This window comes from Balaenoptera ricei, chromosome 18, assembly GCF_028023285.1.
Source record: "Balaenoptera ricei isolate mBalRic1 chromosome 18, mBalRic1.hap2, whole genome shotgun sequence".
Lineage (NCBI taxonomy): Eukaryota > Metazoa > Chordata > Mammalia > Artiodactyla > Balaenopteridae > Balaenoptera > Balaenoptera ricei.
This window is the reverse complement of record NC_082656.1, coordinates 15454016-15471878: the sequence shown is the minus strand read 5'-3', so window position 1 is coordinate 15471878 and position 17863 is coordinate 15454016. Positions and strand designations below refer to the sequence as shown.

Below are 17863 nucleotides of genomic sequence, written 5' to 3'. Positions count from 1 at the left end.
CAGACCTTGGCGGCTGAGGGGGACAAACGAAGCCACAGGTGACCTTCAGAAATTCAGCTGCACGTATAGCTTCTCTGAGCCCCCCAGTGTGAGCAAAGATGCAAGTTTCACTTAGATTTTCTTCTACCCTTTTGGCATTTGGTATTTTCCTCATCTGGGTCTGATGATCCTGGACTGGTGTTTTTGATCTGTTCCACTGATTCATGCTATTTCTTTCTGAAGTGGACCGAGTGCCGTGTTTCCAGCCAGGCACCTTTCCCATTTCTCTTAAGCCAGGTACGTTTATAGAGAGGTGGAATCATGTGCTTCTTATTCCTGTTAGATTTACCCACATAGACTCCCCTGGATACCTTGAGGAAGCCAGCAGAGCCATTCCATGCATTTTCTCTTTGAACCAAGAAGTTGTATTTAGTCCAAGTGAGATGGAACAGTTGCTGGAGGCTGAGTGCGGCCGAAGGAGTGAATGGGGATTTTGTGAGATTTATTCTGTAAAGCTGGCCCTGAGCCTAAAGCAACCCCTCCTGGCTCCTGGCAGTTACTTGGGAACGTTTGAAGGACACTCCTTTCAGGGCCTGAACCCAGGCATAGGGAACAGAGGAAAAGGCAAAGTAAATCCAGCTTTATCGCCTAAGACCTGGAACTCAGAAAAACTTTGACTGCAGTTCAGGATGAAGTCGGAATGGATTCTTTTGCTCGCTTCATCCTGAAAAATATCTGCACAACCTTCTCCTTTAAAGAAGATAGGGGAATAAGTTCATTTGTATCATTTTTTTTTTTAGATTCTGCATATAAGCGCTATCATATCTTGTCTTTCTCTGTCTGACTTACTTCACTTAGTATGATAATCTCCAGGTCCATCTATGTTGCTACAAATGGCGGTTACCAGGGGGGAAGAGTCAGGGGGAAGGATAGATTGGAAGTTTGGGATTGACACATACACACTGCTATATTTAAAATAGATAACCAACAAGGACCAATGTATAGCACACGGACCTCTGCTCAATAGTCTGTGATAACATAAACGGGAAAAGAATTTGAAAAAGGATAGATACATGTATATATATAACTGAATCACTTTGCTGTACACCTGAAACTAGCACAATGTTACTAATCAACTATATACTCCAATATAAAATTTTTTTTTAAAATGAAGAAAAAAGAAGATAGGGGAAAAAAGAGCCTCAGTGATGTGATGTCATCTTGATTCCCTTTGCAACAAAAAATCTCGATCTTTTTTCATGAACCAGGTGCCAACCTATCAAAACTCTGGAAATGACACAGTGACATCTCCCCCTGGTTACAGGTGTGAAGTTAGGGGAGATGTCTGTTCATAACTTTTTTCCTGATAGATTTTCAAGTCATGCATACCAGTAGGGGTAATAAAGAGAGCACTTGAGGTCTGCTAGGCAGTTTTCTCGAAGTCGTTCGTTTTCAGGTTGTGCTGGCTGAGCTTCCCTGCAGGCCAAGGCTGGTTGATTGTCTTGCCGGCTCACAAAAGAGAAAGTAGGTGTCTCCGTGGGAGTGGAGTACAACCGTCATCTCCATGGGGCTGTGTGTGCAGGGGACGCGAATAGAAGTGGATTTCTGTGGAAACCTTAGGATTGAGCTTTTTGCTTTTATTATTTGGTTTCCATGGTAAGTCTTTTCAAAAGACTAAGATAGCAGTGTCTTTACATACCCAGGAGAGGAGTACAAACGAGGCATCAGCAGAGGCTTGAGGGTTTACAGAGCAAGCTCGTGGGCAGTGCCTCACTGGGTCCTTACAAAAGCCCCGTGATATAGGTAGGGATTGTTATTCCCATTTTGCGGAAGAGGAAATTGAGGTCCGAGGAGGGTAACAAGGAGGGTAGCGGGGATGTAGCTACATCAGGGGTTGTCAGGCAACCGCACGGAAGCTTTCACAGGGTGCTCTGCACCGTCCAGGTTCAGGGCCATCACCTCAGCATCAACAGCAGCTCCCCGCCCTGCCGACCTAATTGTGCAACCACAATTAGATGAATTCTCAAGCGGGATTGGTACCTGCAGAGGGCATTTGGGAAGGTGTGGGAGCTTTTTAGTTTCAATCACTTGGGGTGGAGAGAGCCATTGATATCAAGAGATGGGGGCCAGGAATGTTAAATATCCTACGCAGGACCATGCCACAAAATGAAGACTTCTGCCCACATTTTCAATAGCATCCCTGTCAAGAAACAGAGGCGAGCATCTTTTTCTTCTATTTAAAAAATACATGTGGGGTTTATACATGTGATTATACTTGAGGTGAAGAAGTTTCCCCCGCTGAAAGGAACCTTTGAAAACGAGTGGGCTGGCTGTCCTTTGGGGCGCCTCCAGCTCGAAACGGCCGCTACTCTCGGCATCCTCGTTTCTGGAATTCCCCAGAGTACCACAGAGAGGAGCGCTGGCCTGCTGTTGCTGGTCTAAAATCCCCGGGTGGAACCGTTTCAGCCTTTCCAGCTGAATATGGTAAAATGGGTGGGTGGCTTGAGCCCCGTGCACAGGCACTGGCCCTCGCCGATCTGAACCACTCAGGTTGAGACCCTTAGGTCCTCCCCGCCCACGAAAAGGGATCTTGCTGCAAATTGTGAGACTCAGCCGACTACCAGGTTAAAGACAAGGGTGCCAGCTCTTCTCACTACCCTGCCGAGGAGACCTGGATCCCAGAGTCCTCCATCTACTTGAGAGCTGCTCTTCCCATGCAGCGTCAGATTTTCCCACTGAAAGTGTCAAGGTTGGGGGTGGCAGGGAAGAGGGTGTCGCAGGAACCCATCTGTCACAGCCGTGAGCTGGTGAGAGCTGACTGTGACAGTTTATTCACAAACCCTGAGAGCGCTGCTGGCAGCATCTCAACCCTTCCCTGATCGTCCTGGCCACAGGGTTTCCTCACATCTGCTGCCGTCTGCCTCCCCACAGGAACTGGGGGCCGCTGGAGAAGCCTGGCATTCTCTTACTAACTCTTATTTGCACTCAGTGACAGAAAGAGGCTTCAGTGTGGATGAGGGTAGAAAGAGAAAGCTCTTCGGGGCTGCCATAAGAATCGAAACAGACACCACACGCCTTCCAGTAATGCTGGGCTCCTCACAAGAACCCTGAGGGGTGGGTATGGTTATTTCCACTTTACAGATGGGGAAACTGAGGCTTGGGATGAGGACATAAACCATCCAAGACCCCATAGCTTCTAGGCAGTACAACCAGATTCCTACCCACATCTGCCTGTGTTAAACAGCGTCTTTGAGGTCCTTGCCTACCCCGCCTCTGGGAGCCTGAGGTTGCCATTTACTTCTGGGGTCCAGTTTCTTGCGTGAGGACTGCTGGGGTTCTGAGGGGCCAGTAGCCCAGACTCTTGGGTCTTTACTCATTGTCATATCCTCTTGTCTAGTCTGATAACCGGCGTATAGGGAGTACTTAGCAACTCCTGTTGAATGAATGCATTTGAAGTCTAGGTTTCCTTCACATATGTGTGCAGTAATCACATTTTCTTACACAGTCAACCGCCCAGCTGCCTTGCAGATGAAGTAGCTTCTAGATCCGGGTGAGGAGTTTTAGGAAAGAGGACGGGGCTCCTGGCGTGTACAATGCCTGGAGTTCAGAGTATGGATATATGCAGGGAACAGCTACTAGAAGTCACAGGAGCAGTTGTGGTCTCTGTGAAGTGCTCCTTCACAAACATGGTGGCCAGAAAGTCCCCACCTGGCCTTGCTCCTCTCTGACACAGGGAGGGGACTGGGAGGACGCAAGTGAGGCATTTGCTCCAGTCACAGAGTTCAAGAGGGAACAAGGTCTCAGTCATCAAGATGAATAAAGTTTTAATGAACTATTAAAAAAATCCAAATCAATGCAAAATAATCCACGATGAACAGATCATCAGCATGTTAAACAAAGGGAGGATCAGTAGCCCCAGTGCCTGGGCTGAGCCTTATTAGAGCCCGAGGCGAAAGGGAGCATCACTCCCGCTAACCCTGTCTTTATTTAAAATATTTATACTTTGTTTGTCATGAATTTTTTTGCATTAGTTTAGATTTTTTAAAACTACTGCATTAAAATGCAATTCATCTTATATTTTACTTGTGGTGCCCCTTACTTTTGCACCCAAGGCGAGAGCCTCGTTGCCCTCACCCTGGTCCGGCCCTGACCTGCCCTTGAGTCCTCCCACCTCCCCTCTTGCTTCTCCCGCCAGACTGTCCATCGCGCTCAGAACACCGCAGGTACCTTCAAGCCCCAGGGCCTTTGCTCAGGCCATTCTCTTCTCCTGGCCCTCCCTTTCCCCACAATTCTGGTTGTGTGTCTCCAACCTCCTATAGGTCTTTGCTCCTTTATATGCTGATTATTCTTTGCTTTCTTTCTGTGCACTCTAGTGCCCCAGGAGGGCAGGTGTTTTCATCTGTCATGGCCAGGCGTGTGGTTAGATGCTCAATAAATATTTGACGCACAAAAGAATAAATGAAGATGATGAACAGGTCTCACTGTTGAGGAACCTAAAAGCCACAATGAGGAGTTTTAGTCTAAGGGACAATAGCCACTGTTAGTTTCTGGAAAAAGAAATAACTACCTAGCTATGATGCATATGTTGCAAGCACTGCTGCGTACTTTTTATAGGTATATTTAACTCCTTGAATCCTCCCGACCACCCTCGTCCCCATGTATTACAGATGAAGAAAGTGAGACCTGGAGAAGTTAAGGATCATGTCCAAGTGCAAAGGCCTTGGATTTACACATAGATCAGCCTGAGCTTCAGTGAGGACTCTTGAAGTTTGTAGGACGTGTTGGATAAGGAAGTTAGAGACTAGAAGTCGGTGGAAAGCAGAGAAGGGATGTGTGAGATGCGGGAGGAAGAGGTGGTGCTGCAGAACAGTCTGCCTCCACCCACTGTCACCCCTCCACTCTGTCACCCCGTATCCCTGCGCTCAGGACACAAATCCAGGGAGGACCAGATGCGCTTATTGCCAACCAGTTGAAAGGAGCTTGGGACTAGGTTAGGAGTGGCTGGCGGACAAGTCATTCACTCAACTAGACTGAACTCTGTTGAAAAAAATGTGTTCAGGACTTGTTTTCAAATGAGATGTTAATCGGATTAGCAATGTCATCTTTTGTAGTCACAAACGAACCTGTACTTATTTCTGGCTCCAGCTTATTCACGAGGTCCTTGCTGGCAGCTCTCAGATCTGAGGGGGCCGTCTGGCCAATCTTTGGGAGCTCTTCAAGGGACAAGGGCACTGTTGAATAGAAAGAGAGACCCATTAGGAGCCTAGGAAAACCTGGGCTGGCATCCTGGTTCTGCAGACTTCACCCTTCTGAGCCCATTTCTTCAGGGATATGGTGATAATAATCCCCTTCTCACAGGGTGCTGTAAGGGTTAAATGAGATAATTTATACAAAGCACCTAGTGTCTTACCTGGCACATAGGAGGTACACCATGGGTGTTCGTGTCCTTGACTCTTTTTGTCTTTTTTTTTTTTTTTTTTTTTTTGAGTTCTTTGTAGGCTGGTCAGTGGGAAAGTAGGAACAGGTAGAGGACAAGAGCTGCAGGTGGATGACCATCTAGGAAACACTGACAAATAGGGCTATAGGTGACCCTCAATACTGCCACATCACATAAGCACACACTGAAAAGTCATATATGATGATTAAACAGTATTTACAGAACACTCTTTCTCTAAGGAATTCAAAGCACTTTTACACACATGACCTTATCAGCCCTGGCAGAATCCCTCAGCAGGTGCTGTTGTCTCCATTTTCAAGAGGGGACAGGGACTCTGGAAGGACCAAAGACCAGTCTGGTCCGCATACTTTCTCTACTCTGTGCTCAGCCCTGTCTGGTGAGCCACCCAGCCAGCAAGGGTGGAAAGTCAGTGACACCTTCAGAGTGCCCTGCATCCCCAAATCCCCGTAATCTTAAGCACCTTAATAAAGCAGTTCTTTCGTATGGGGAAAGTAGAGCTTTCTCGGGAAGTTTTCTGGAGATGAATTACTGGAACGGCAACTTCATCTTATTAGAATTAACATGCTGCGGTAAAGCCCACGAGGGGATTTGCTTCACTCCAGAGTTCTGGGGGGCAAGTTGAGACACGACTGGTCAGTGTTAATGGTTTTGTGATTAATCCATGGAATCAAAATTTTCCGGAGCCATTGCTTTTCTCTCCTCCTCCTTTTTTTTTCTTTCTTTCTGAGGGTAAACTGTTGATCCAGGGCCATTAAAAAGGGACAACTCTTGGGAATGAGTTTGTTTAAGAAGAGGAACTGCAGGCACAAAGTTAGAGCACAGACTTTCTGCAAACTGCAACTGAAGAGGTAGACTTTACCATCTCCATGATGAAGAGACGGCGGCTCGCTATTTGTTTTAACACTGACCCTAATCTCAGACAACAGCCATCAGGCGGCCTCAGTGCACCTTCTCCTCAAGCCGTTGGTTAGGCACAGGTGACCTTCATTCAGGAGGGTGTTGGGGAGGCAGGACCAATGCTGTGTGCCGAGATGGGTTTGGCTTGACCACATCAGCCTATTGTCCTGCAACCCGGAAGCCACAACCATAACGAGGCGGATAGTGATATGTGATCTCCATTGCATTGGATGGGCCACACTTCCTGCAGCCACTCAAAAGTCCTCCAATTTTAACTGAAACATTCAGCAAGCAGTTAAATAACAACCATGTCATGGAGTTTTACATTCATTCGCTCAGAAAGCCTTCCTGTACCAGGCACTGTAAGAGATGCAAGTGATACAAGGATGAGCGCAGCACAGAGTGTGTTCACAGACTTTTCTCTGACTTAATCCTCACAGCAATCTTATGAGGATGAGCATATATTGCTCCCACTTTGCAGGCGAGGTGACCAAAGCTCAGGGAGATGACTAACATCTACTCAAAAATCTCATGTACAGGCAATACACAGGAACCAAACTCATGTCTTCTGAAAACAAATTATTATAATAACTAATGTTATTGAACATTTACTATGTGCAAAGGCACATAGTTGTTTTATATGTACAGGATTGCATCTAATTCTTAAAATAATCCTAGGAAGTAGGTACTATTTTTATGGTGCCCAATTCACAGAAAAAAATTCTATTTGCTCAAATAGAGGCACAGAAAGTTAAGTGACTTATCAGAGGAAGGAAGAGATGGAGCAAGGATCACACCCAGCCAGCTTGACTGAGCCCTTGCTCATGTCCCACTGTGCTACCAGCTACAGAGGGGATCTTGCTGCCCTCTGTGAGTGGGGCATGCGTTTGAGTTTCCTCTTGGGAGGAATGTATCGGCTGTTATCCATTAGAAGTCTCCTTTCCAGCATTTAACGAGAACCCACCACGTTCCGGGCACACTTTGTGCCTGTCCACAGAAGTGGTCCTTTTCGGGCCGTGATCAGTGCCCAGCCTGTGGGAGAGGGCTAACACTGAAGGGGAGGGGGCGCAGTGTGGAGTGTCACTCTGCGGGCTGTGGCTTTCTCATGAATATTCAGTCCCAAGGGCTCTCCCAGGGGACTGCCCGCTCTGCCTGGAGCCCCTGCCCGCTCCTGATGACCTTGGGCAGAGGCTGATCAGGGGTTTGGAGAAGCCCTTTCTGGAAGAACAACAGTTTGGGGGGTTTCTCTTGTGTCTTCTGAATGATCCTGCCAGGGAGACCCCTGTGCTGGCCGGGGGAGGATGAGAGAGGGCAGGGGAACATGTGGAAGAGGGAGGGATGCCTGTGTCTGTCTCCAAGTGAGTAACTCGGTTTACTTATGACACCGTAATTAGACCATTTTTCTGGTTTTATTCACTCAAAGATAGCTATTATTCGGGGGCTTGGGGGAAAAGGCAGGAAGAGGTGCAGAAGACTCATTTATCTGAAGCTAGAAGAGCAAGCTTAATGTTTTGAATTTATTAGACCTTAGGCTGTAGGGTTGATGGGTCACCCTGAGTGGTCTGTACATCTGTTAGTTTGCCTGGTCTGGAATAATCGAGCATTGAAGACTGGGGGGCTTAATAAACAACAGAACTTTATTTTCTCCTAGTTCTGGAGGCTAAGAGTCCAAGATGAAGCTGTTGACAGGGTTGATTTCTCCTGAGGCCTCTCTCCTTGATGTTCAGACGGTCTTCTCCCAGCATCTTTACATGGTCTTCCCTCTGTGTGAGTTCGTGTCCAAATTTTCTCTTCTTATAAGGACACAAGTATTATTGGATTAGGCCTTGCCCCAAAGACCTCATTTTACCTGTATTTCTAGTTTTTAGGCTTAAAAAAACCCAAAATGACATCTTATTGTGCTATGGTGTTGGTGTTTTGGGTATAATTTCCCCTCTGTACTCCAAATTTTCTGTAATGTAGTTATAGCTTTAAAAAAATTTTTTTCCCTAATTACTTCTGTCCCCCAAAACAGTCACACTGTGAGGTGCTGGGGGTGAGGACTTCAGCATGTGAATTTTGGGGGGATGGAATTCAGCCCAGAGCAAGAGCGGAGCAGCAGTGTTCTTGGCCAGGAGGCAGTTTTGTTTTCTCTGAGTCCTAATGAAATGAGGTGGGAGAGAACGACAGGCAGTGGGTGTGGCTCACTGACAGGTGGGGAGGTCTGGCCAGACCCCTTCCCAGCTCTGGCCAACCTGGAGACATGCTGTCCAGCTAAGGCTTCAGAACTGACGGCCGGATCCTAATCGTCCTTGGCGCCTCCAACGTGTACTGCTCGGTGCTACCTGCTTTCATCCTCCTGCAGGGCCGAATGGGACAGAAGGGGACGGGGCTAGCCTTGGGGGCTGGTGCTGAGACAGTGGAGCTGCCCCACTCCTGTCTCTACTGAGCGGCTGGTTCAAGGCTGGGCCATTGCGGCCTTTGTCTGGGGCCCGAGGGGATTGTTGGTTTCGTGGGCAAAGATGGGGCAGCAACAGAGAAAGTTCCCTTTCTTCATTTGATGGGGCAAGAACTGGCAGAACACACTCTCCCTGGGGAGGGAGTGGAGGGATCCGGGGCAGAGGTGGTTAGAGGTGCCAAGTCAGTGGGAGGGGAGCTTGAGCTAGAGGGACAGGGGAGAGGGTGAGAGGCAGAGGAGCCATTCCAGCCCTGGCCACCAACCATCAAGATGGGGAAGGCCTTCAGGTGGCCTTTTCTAGACTCTGTTCTGTAAAGTACTAGGAAGCTTGTCTCATGGGGCACATCAGTGGGACATATGATACAACTTGGGAAACACCAGGGAAGTTCAACAGGTTTGGTTTCCAAAATGGAGACAGTCTTGCTTTTGAACAATGGGTTTAAGACTCACCCATGAACTTGAAGCTCCAGGCTGGACTTTTCTTATTAGCTCATCCTTTACCTATTTCCAAGTTATTTGAAACATACATATAGATAATGATAGCATTAAATAAATATTTGGATTGTTTTTTTCTGATTGTAAAAAAATACATATTGTAGAAAATGTGAAATGTATAGATATTCAAAGTCACCGAGGAGAAAACGTAAAATCACTCATGAATTCAGAGATAATAATTTTAAAAGAGTTCTGGCATTTAGCTCTCTAGTATTATCCTTTTGCTGTTGTATAAATACATATAAATAAATATATAATATATATAAATATAAACTATATATAAATTATTTTTACAAAAGGGATCATTCAATACATACTTTTCAGTTGATATATTTTGAACATTGCTGACAAGTTTCTATATCATGATTTTTAAATAGCTTTTTAGTAGTCCATTGGATGGATTTACCACAATTTCTTCAATTCTCTATTGTGGAACATTTTTTTCTCTATTAGAAACAAGGCTTAACTGAACATCTCTGTAGAAACCTTTCCATGTCCTGTTTTATAACAGGTACAAGCTTCAGTCTTGGACTCCTTTGATTTTCTGAATCGTATTTGTGAAAGAATGTGAATTTGGGGACTTAGCTGGCCGATTGGAATCAGGGTGGGATCCTGGAGCCCACAGGTTGGTGTGGCTATGCCCCAAATTAATCCAGTTTTAATCAGGATGAATAGAAACAGTGTCCAAAGCAAAAAGCATCCAGCCATATCTGGGGAACTGTGCAAAAGTCTGATGTTATGTGTAATAGGGGAAATGGCAAATGGGAGTTCGTTTAGAGAAGACCTCAGAGTGTGGGGTTCTTTAACACAGCAATCCCCCACCCTTTTGGCACCAGGGACTGGTTTCGTGGAAGACGGTTTTTCCATGGGGGGTGGGGGAGGGTTTAGGTGGTAATGTGAGCGATGGGGAGCGGCAGATGAAGCTTCAGTAGCTCGCCAGCCGCTCACCTCCTGCTGTGCGGACCCGGGGGGGGGGGGCGGGGGGTGTTGGGGATCCTGCTTTAACAGATCCCTCAAAGCAGTTATAGATTTATAGAATGAGGGCTGCTCTTTTGGTCATAGAATGTGTGGACTTGAGTTTTTTCGGTCTTAATGGGCCAAAACATGGGAGAAGGAATGCCATGGGGCTTAAGTCCAGTGACTTTCTGTAAAAGAAGTCCAGATGGCAGGTACGGTGGCTCCACCTTCATTAGACGCCTAGATTCTGTCTTGTCCATCATCCTTAGTGTCTGGTTTCCATCTTGAAGATTACATCATGGTCCTGAATGACAATTGGAGCGCCAACCTTTCATCTTTATTTCAGGCAGGGCTGATATTTACTCAGAAGGCATAGGTATGACCAATTCATTGTTAAAATATCAATGTATTTCTGAATGAGTGGGAAAGTAGCCACTGCCTCTTGGTATCTCTGGATCGTCCAGCAACTAAAGAGTTAACACAGCTGCAGCAGAATCCTGCAGGACTCTGCTCAGCGGTAAACCTGATGTCCATTGGATTGGTTGAACATGTTCAAAATGACCCCCAATTCCAGGTAGGAAGAAGGGAGGGCCAAGCAAAAGGGTTCACTTCCCAGGTAAGCTGGCCTCCTTTACAGAATGTTTCTCACGAGCCCCACCCATCAACTTCCACTTACAGCTCATTGGCCGCCTCTTCCTGCAATGCAGACTGGGAAATGTAGTTCTATAGCTATCAAGATGTCATCCTTCCAACAATATAGAGTTCTCTTTCTAAGGAAGCAGGAGTGTTGGTTAGGCAACCCTACTGAAAAAACAAACTCCACAGTGAAGGAGGCTCAGTCTTTTTACACCTTAGTGTGAATAATGTTCCAAATCAAGTCAGCAACCTTTTGGAGGGAGATAATTCTTCTCCTCTATTATTGTTGCTTACCGTGTGTGTGTGTGTGTGTGTGTGTGTGTGTGTGTGATGTGGGGAGGACAGGGATGAAAGGTAAGAGGAGGGGGGCTTATCTAGCTGGGATGTTGGATCTCCAGAAAAAAAAAAAAAAAAAAAAGGAACAGCATTTGTAGCTGTTTCTATTTGTCAGGGAAAAACATGATACTTCCCTCTGCCTAGACCAACTGCCTAAGAAAACCCCTCCTACAGTTTTTGAAAACAAAAACAAATAAATAAAACAAAAACAAACCTCCCCCCAAAGCTGGTAGGGTTGTAAATTAGACGGCAATTTGGCAGTATTTAGCAAAACAAAAAATTCACACACCATTTGACCCAGCAAATCCACTTCCTGGAATCTCATCTAAGAACTATTCATCTGCCTGTGTGTAGATGTCTGCACAAAGATGCTGATTGTGGTGCGGCCTTCAAAGGGGGAAGATTGGAAACCGCAGGCACATCTATCAATAGGGGACTTGTTAAACCAAATTAGGGTATATCTATTCTGAAGGATTAAAATAAGAAGTAAACTTATTGTATCATCAGAGAAAAATCTCCATAATATATTTGGAGAGGAATAAGTAAATTGCATAACAATTTGAATGCAAGTCTAGTATGATAATACTTCTGGAAAAAAAATTGTATACATACATGTCTGTATAAAATGGAACTGCCCACACTGTTGACAGGGGAAGTGGGGTGGGGGTGAGTGTTGAGGGGTGTCTACGTTTTGTTCTATCTACAGGCAAACCTCAGAGGTACTTCGGGTTTGGTTTCAGACCACCACAATAAAGCTAATCTCACAATAAAGATAAAGCGAGTCACACAAATTTTTTGGTTTCCCAGTGCGTATAAAAGATATGTTCACACTATAGTGTAGTCTATTAAGTGTGCTATAGCGTTATGTCTCAAGAAACAATGTACATACCTTAACTAAAAATATACTTTATTGCTAAAAAATACTAACCATCATCTGAGCCTTCAGGGAGTTGTAATCCTTTTGCAATAGTAACATCAAAGATCACTGATCAGAGATCACCGTAACAAATATAATATAGTGAAAATGTTTGAAATACTGAGAGAATTACTAAAGTGTGACACAGAGACATAAAATGAGCAAATGTTGTTGGAAAAATGGTGCAGATAGACTTGCTCGATGCGGTGCGGCTGAAACAGAGTTGTAGAGAGAGTTGGCTGGCTGCTTCCCTAACCCACAGCTGAGAGAAGGGCACAGTGAGCTGGGAAGAAGGAAGCCGGGAGTGAACTCCTGCTGCCATGCCTCTGCTCCCGCCCCTGCAGCCACACTGGCCCTGGGCCTTTTTCTAAAACTTCAACCTCCTCCTTTGGCTTGTTGTTTCCTCCAACTAAATGGCTTTCCCTCAGCTCCCTTAGGTCTTTACTCCACTGTTCCAGAGAGGCCTCCTGTGCCACCCTCTAAAATCACACCCAGTCCCTGTGCTCCTTAGCACTTGCCATTGGCCAACATAGGAAATGCTTTACTTCTTCCTCTGGGTTCTGGAGCACTGGAGCACGAGCACTGGCTGATGTACTGGAGCATGAGCACTGGATGATGCGCTGGAGCATGAGCACTGGGGCACGAGCACTGGGTGATGCACTGAAGCATGAGCACTGGGGCACGAGCACTGGATGATGCACTGGAGCACGAGCACTGGATGATGCACTGGAGCATGAGCACTGGATGATGTACTGGAGCATGAGCACTGGATGATGCGCTGGAGCACGAGCACTGGGTTATGCACTGGAGCACGAGCACTGGAGCATGAGCACTGGAGCACGAGCACTGGGTGATGCACTGGAGCACGAACACTGGATGATGCACTGGAGCACGAGCACTGGATGATGCGCTGGAGCATGAGCACTGGGGCATGAGCACTGGATGATGCACTGGAGCATGAGCACTGGGGCATGAGCACTGGATGATGCACTGGAGCATGAACACTGGATGATGCACTAGAGCATGAGCACTGGATGATGCGCTGGAGCATGAGCACTGGGGCATGAGCACTGGATGATGCACTGGAACATTAGCACTGGGGCATGAGCACTGGATGATGCACTGGAGCATAAGCACTGGGGCATGAGCACTGGATGATGCACTGGAGCATGAGCACTGGCTGATGTACTGGAGCATGAGCACTGGATGATGCACTGGAGCATGAGCACTGGAGCATGAGCACTGGGTGATGCAGTGGAGCACGAGCACTGGGTGATGCACTGGAGCACGAGCACTGGGTGATGCACTGGAGCATGAGCACTGGATGATGCACTGGATGTTGCACTGGATGATGCACTGGAGCATGAGCACTGGGGCATGAGCACTGGAGCAAGAGCACTGGCTGATGTACTAGAGCATGAGCACTGGATGATATATTGGAGCATGAGCACTGGGGCATGAGCACTGGAGCAAGAGCACTGGAACATGCACTGGGGCACAAGCACTGGGGCCAAGGCAGCACATGTTCACTGCTCTATCCCTGGCACCACACGACTCTGCCACATGGTTGGTGGACTGAGTGAGAGGGCAGGTGGGAAGGACGGCCTGGGAGGGGTGAGGAGCCAGCGGAGAGCCTTACGGTGGAGGCGCTAGAGGCAGGGCTGAAGGGAGTGGGAGGAATGCCTCCACACAAATGTGTTCTAAATATGTTTCCATTGAAGGCCTGTGGCCCCTGGCCCTGCCCCTGGCCCTGCCCGCTGACGGGCGAGCAGCCTTGCCGGCCTCTGTGGACAGTGGCCGGGTGTTCGGGTGGCCCAGGGTTCCCTCTCTGTGGGAAAGGGCCAGGCAGCCAGTGGGAGCCGCGGAGCCCCAGAGCGGGGAGCAGGCACCGGGCCAGCTCCCCACGGTCTGGCCCCGGGGCCCAGGGAAGTCTGGGCACACAGTGAGCTTTCTGTCGCTCGGCGTGTGGTCTGCGGTTGTCCCCTCTGGCTGGAGAGGGTGATTGGCATTTCCTGCTCCCTTGCCGCCCTTGGCTCTCTGGGGTCCTGCTCTGCTCTCTGACCCCCGAGACAGGAACATCCTGTCCCATCGGGGCCCCAGAGACCCTATAGCTTCAGGTCACCACATGTTCCCTTGCCTTCGTTAACTGCTGATCATCTCCCCTTCCTGGCCCCAGGGTGTCCGGTCCCTTAGAAAATCACCCAGAGCTGCCCTTTGTCGCATAACTCAGCCAGGGCCTGTGCCTACTACCTCTGCCAACCCTCAAACTCCCTTGTGAGGCTGCTACTATTGTTGCCCCCATTTTACAGATTGATATGAATGATTTGCATCATTTTTTGAGAGCTTTCTGAGTGCCGGGCGATGTCCCAAGCACTTCACCTTTGGGACGGATTCTGCTCTTGTTCCCGAGTGCTTGCTGCCTCTCCCCGTGGGACAGTCAGGTCCCCCACCCTGAGGGTGACACACTGGACTAGTCTGACCAGTGGAAGCGACAGACTTCCGCACCGAAGCTCTGAGAGCCATTGCGGGTTCTGCCTTTCTTCCCTCCACACCAGCCCTGCCAGGCCCAGAAAGGGGTGGGTCCGGACCGTCTGGTTCCCAGAATAAAGACATGTGGCCAAACCACAAAGAACATGTAACAGGAGCAAGAAACAAACCTTTGTTGTTGTAAGCCGCTGAGATTTGGGGTTGTTTGCAGCCTAATCTAGCGAAAGCTGGTGGATACAATGTGCATGACCACATTTAACCCTAAGAATAGCCCTCGGGGGTAGGTATTCATAGACCCGTTTTTCATCATTAATACTATAACCCCACTAAATCCCGGAGAAGGAGTCTGTACGGCTCCGTCTCCACGTAGAGTCAACTTTAAAGAAACACGGGATGAGAGCCAAACTAATTAAAAGGGAATTTTATTTTTGTGTCTTTAGGAAAAACCTTAAAAGGGGGTCCATGTGAGACTCTTCATTGAATTCCTTCTCTCCTACCCTCTTTCCTCGCCCTCCCCAGCTGCTCCCCAGCCTGTCACGTGTTTCCCAGATTCTCTCCCATCCCGAGCTCCCCATATTTCTTCTCCTCCGTTCTCCTCCCTTCCTTCCTCCCCACCAAAGCAGAGTAATTTTTTTTTTCCCCACTAAAAAAAGATCTTGGAACCCCCTTGTGTGGGGAACTTGCCATCTTCTCTTTTTCAGGACGGACACTCTTTGCACACCCTGGAGATGATTGATCAAGGAGGCTTCCTTCCACACTCATTGGCCCAGCGCCATCACCCAGGAGAGACTGGGTGACTTGTTTAGCTCCAGCTGCAGAGAATGAGCTTCCTTTCTTGCAAAAAGGAGAAAGAAGGGGGAAGACGGACAGAATTCTCTTTGATGGTCAGGGGGAGGGGCAAAAGCTGTGACCATCCGAAGTTAATAATATTTGCCCTGTTACATTCATAATAATAGTCATAACAGCAGCCCATATTTATTAAGCATTTACTACATCCCAAACACTGTGCTAAGCGTTTTATATACACTCATCTCATTCATTCCTTTCTGCAACCTTGTACAATAATGAAACCCTCATTTTATGGAAGAGAACTGAAAGCCCAGAGCCGTCGAGAAAGTTGCCCAAGGACATAAGCTAAAAAGTGATAGAACGGAGGTTCAGAACCAGTTCCGAATCCACAGCCTGTTGTGTGACCCTGTGCTGTGCTGTGCTGATGAGGTTGGCTCACTGCTTCCAGACCTGGGGGCTTCCGGGCCCTTGGACACAAGCCCAGCCCTGCGCATGCCCAGGAGGTCCTGTAACCCTGTCCTGGCTTCCTTCTCGAGCTTCGTCCCCCGTCATCTTCCTTGTCTTGGCCCTCGTTGCATCTTTCCTGTTTCACTGCGTCCCTGGGGCACAGCCCAGGCCTAAGATGGAGTGTGTGCTCAGTAAATATTTGTTTAATGAATGGATGATTGATGTTTATTTATTCAATTTACATGAAGCGGATGGTTTGGTTGCTCTTACTGTTTGGTGAAGGTTCCAGGCCACATCTGGATTTGATATCTGTCGTCCTGTGGCCTGAAAGCCCTCAATGAGCAACATCTTCCTTCCTGCCTGGGACTCGACTTTTTCATATTTGCCACATGACATGTTTCACCTTTGCCACTTCCAGAGCAGACCAAATTTTTTTTCCCATTAAAAAAAAAAAACTTGGAGATCCTTTGTCTGGAGGACTCAGTCACTTTTTTTTGTTTTCGGGATGGACCCCTTCCACACACTCTGAGATGATTTGTCAGGGAGCTGTCCATTCACAGCCCGGGACCCAAGGTCCAGACCCCCGTCATCTCCTAGGAGTAATGGGAAGAGTCCACAGGGCAGAGATTGATTGACTGGCATCACAGATTTGTCACGTGACATATTTCCGGACCTCAGGCCTCCATGACAGCAACAGGGATATTGTTCTTATTAAGGGATAAGAGAAAATTCTTTCACAACTTGCAGCCGAAGAAAACCAGCCAACTTACCAACAAAAAGTGGCCAGCCTCCGAGGCCTCGCCTGAGGACCTTTCAGGCTTCCAGCGCAAGGAAGAAAAAAGCAGGCAGGCGTAGAGCTTCCCACGGCACCTTGGAATCTTCACATTTGCTGCATGAGAAGTGCAGGAGGTATTATTCTGCGTGTCTCTCCAGGGCCAGGAGACTCTCCAGGGTCTCACACTCGGCATAGAGAGTGATTGGTGGGCTTGGGGGTAGAGTGAGCAGGGTCTGGACTGCTGCTCCTTTAGGTCACTTTCATTCATACCAACGTACACTTACTCATAATTCAGACCTGCCTGCGCCTCAGCTGATGTGTACCAAGTACAGATTGACAAGGGGGCATGCACAGTTCTACGCCTGAGAGTGTAGACTCTCCCTGGGCCCCAGCAATATGCTTGGTTGATGTATTGATATTAGGCTCCAAGTCAATAATCTCTCAGAAAGTCAGAGTCAAGGGTAAATTAACATTTATCGTGTGCCAAGCACTGTGGTAGAGGCCTTAAATTGGTGATTCTCAAATGGCATCAGAATCACCAGGGGGGCTTGTTAAAACACAGAGTGTGAGACCCCATCCCTAGAGTTTCTGATTCAGTCATTCTGGGGTAGAGGCCAAGAATGTGCATTTCTAACAGGTTCTGAGGCGAGACTGCTTCTGTTGATCCGGGGACCACACGCTGAGAACCTCTGCCTAAGTGTGCATTCTTATTCTATCCTCCCAAGACTGGAAGCACATGAAGGTGAAGCATCTAATTCAAGGTGACATCGCCAATAACCTGCAGAGTGGGGATTCTAGCCCACCTCCAGCTCTTCCCAGAGCCTGTTCTCTTTTCTGTGGCCCTTCCATCTTTCCATCACACTCACTTGCCCTGGGAACTTTACACTAAGACAAACGAACAAACCACAAAAGAAAATCCCCAACACTTAAAGAGAGCATTCCTCGTGTAGCTCGCTGCTGTTTTATTTCCGTGATAGTGACAAGCTTATGAGATTTAGAGGTACGGCAAGCAAGTAACAATCCATGACCACAAATCAAATGCATGATGGAGTCCGGGCTTGAGAATCTGATTTCTGCCTAGTGGGGAAGTCCCAAGGCCACAGCATATTTTAATCGATGTGCAGAATGATCAGGGATGTAGTTTTGAAACAGTCTTGGGTTGGTGGGGGGTGGCAGCCTTCCGTATTGTTTCAACGCTCCAGTAACCATCTCTCAGAATGGCAGGGAATAGATGCACAGCCCTTGCTCTGGAGT

The 17863-nt window shown here is 47.7% G+C and overlaps 1 protein-coding gene across 1 annotated transcript in view; it reads left to right on the top strand.

Annotated features, from left to right (window-relative positions):
* LOC132352311 (uncharacterized) overlaps positions 1-17863 on the top strand; it is a 269512-nt gene that overhangs the window by 23215 nt on the left and 228434 nt on the right. The gene's annotated exons all lie outside the window — the stretch shown is intronic.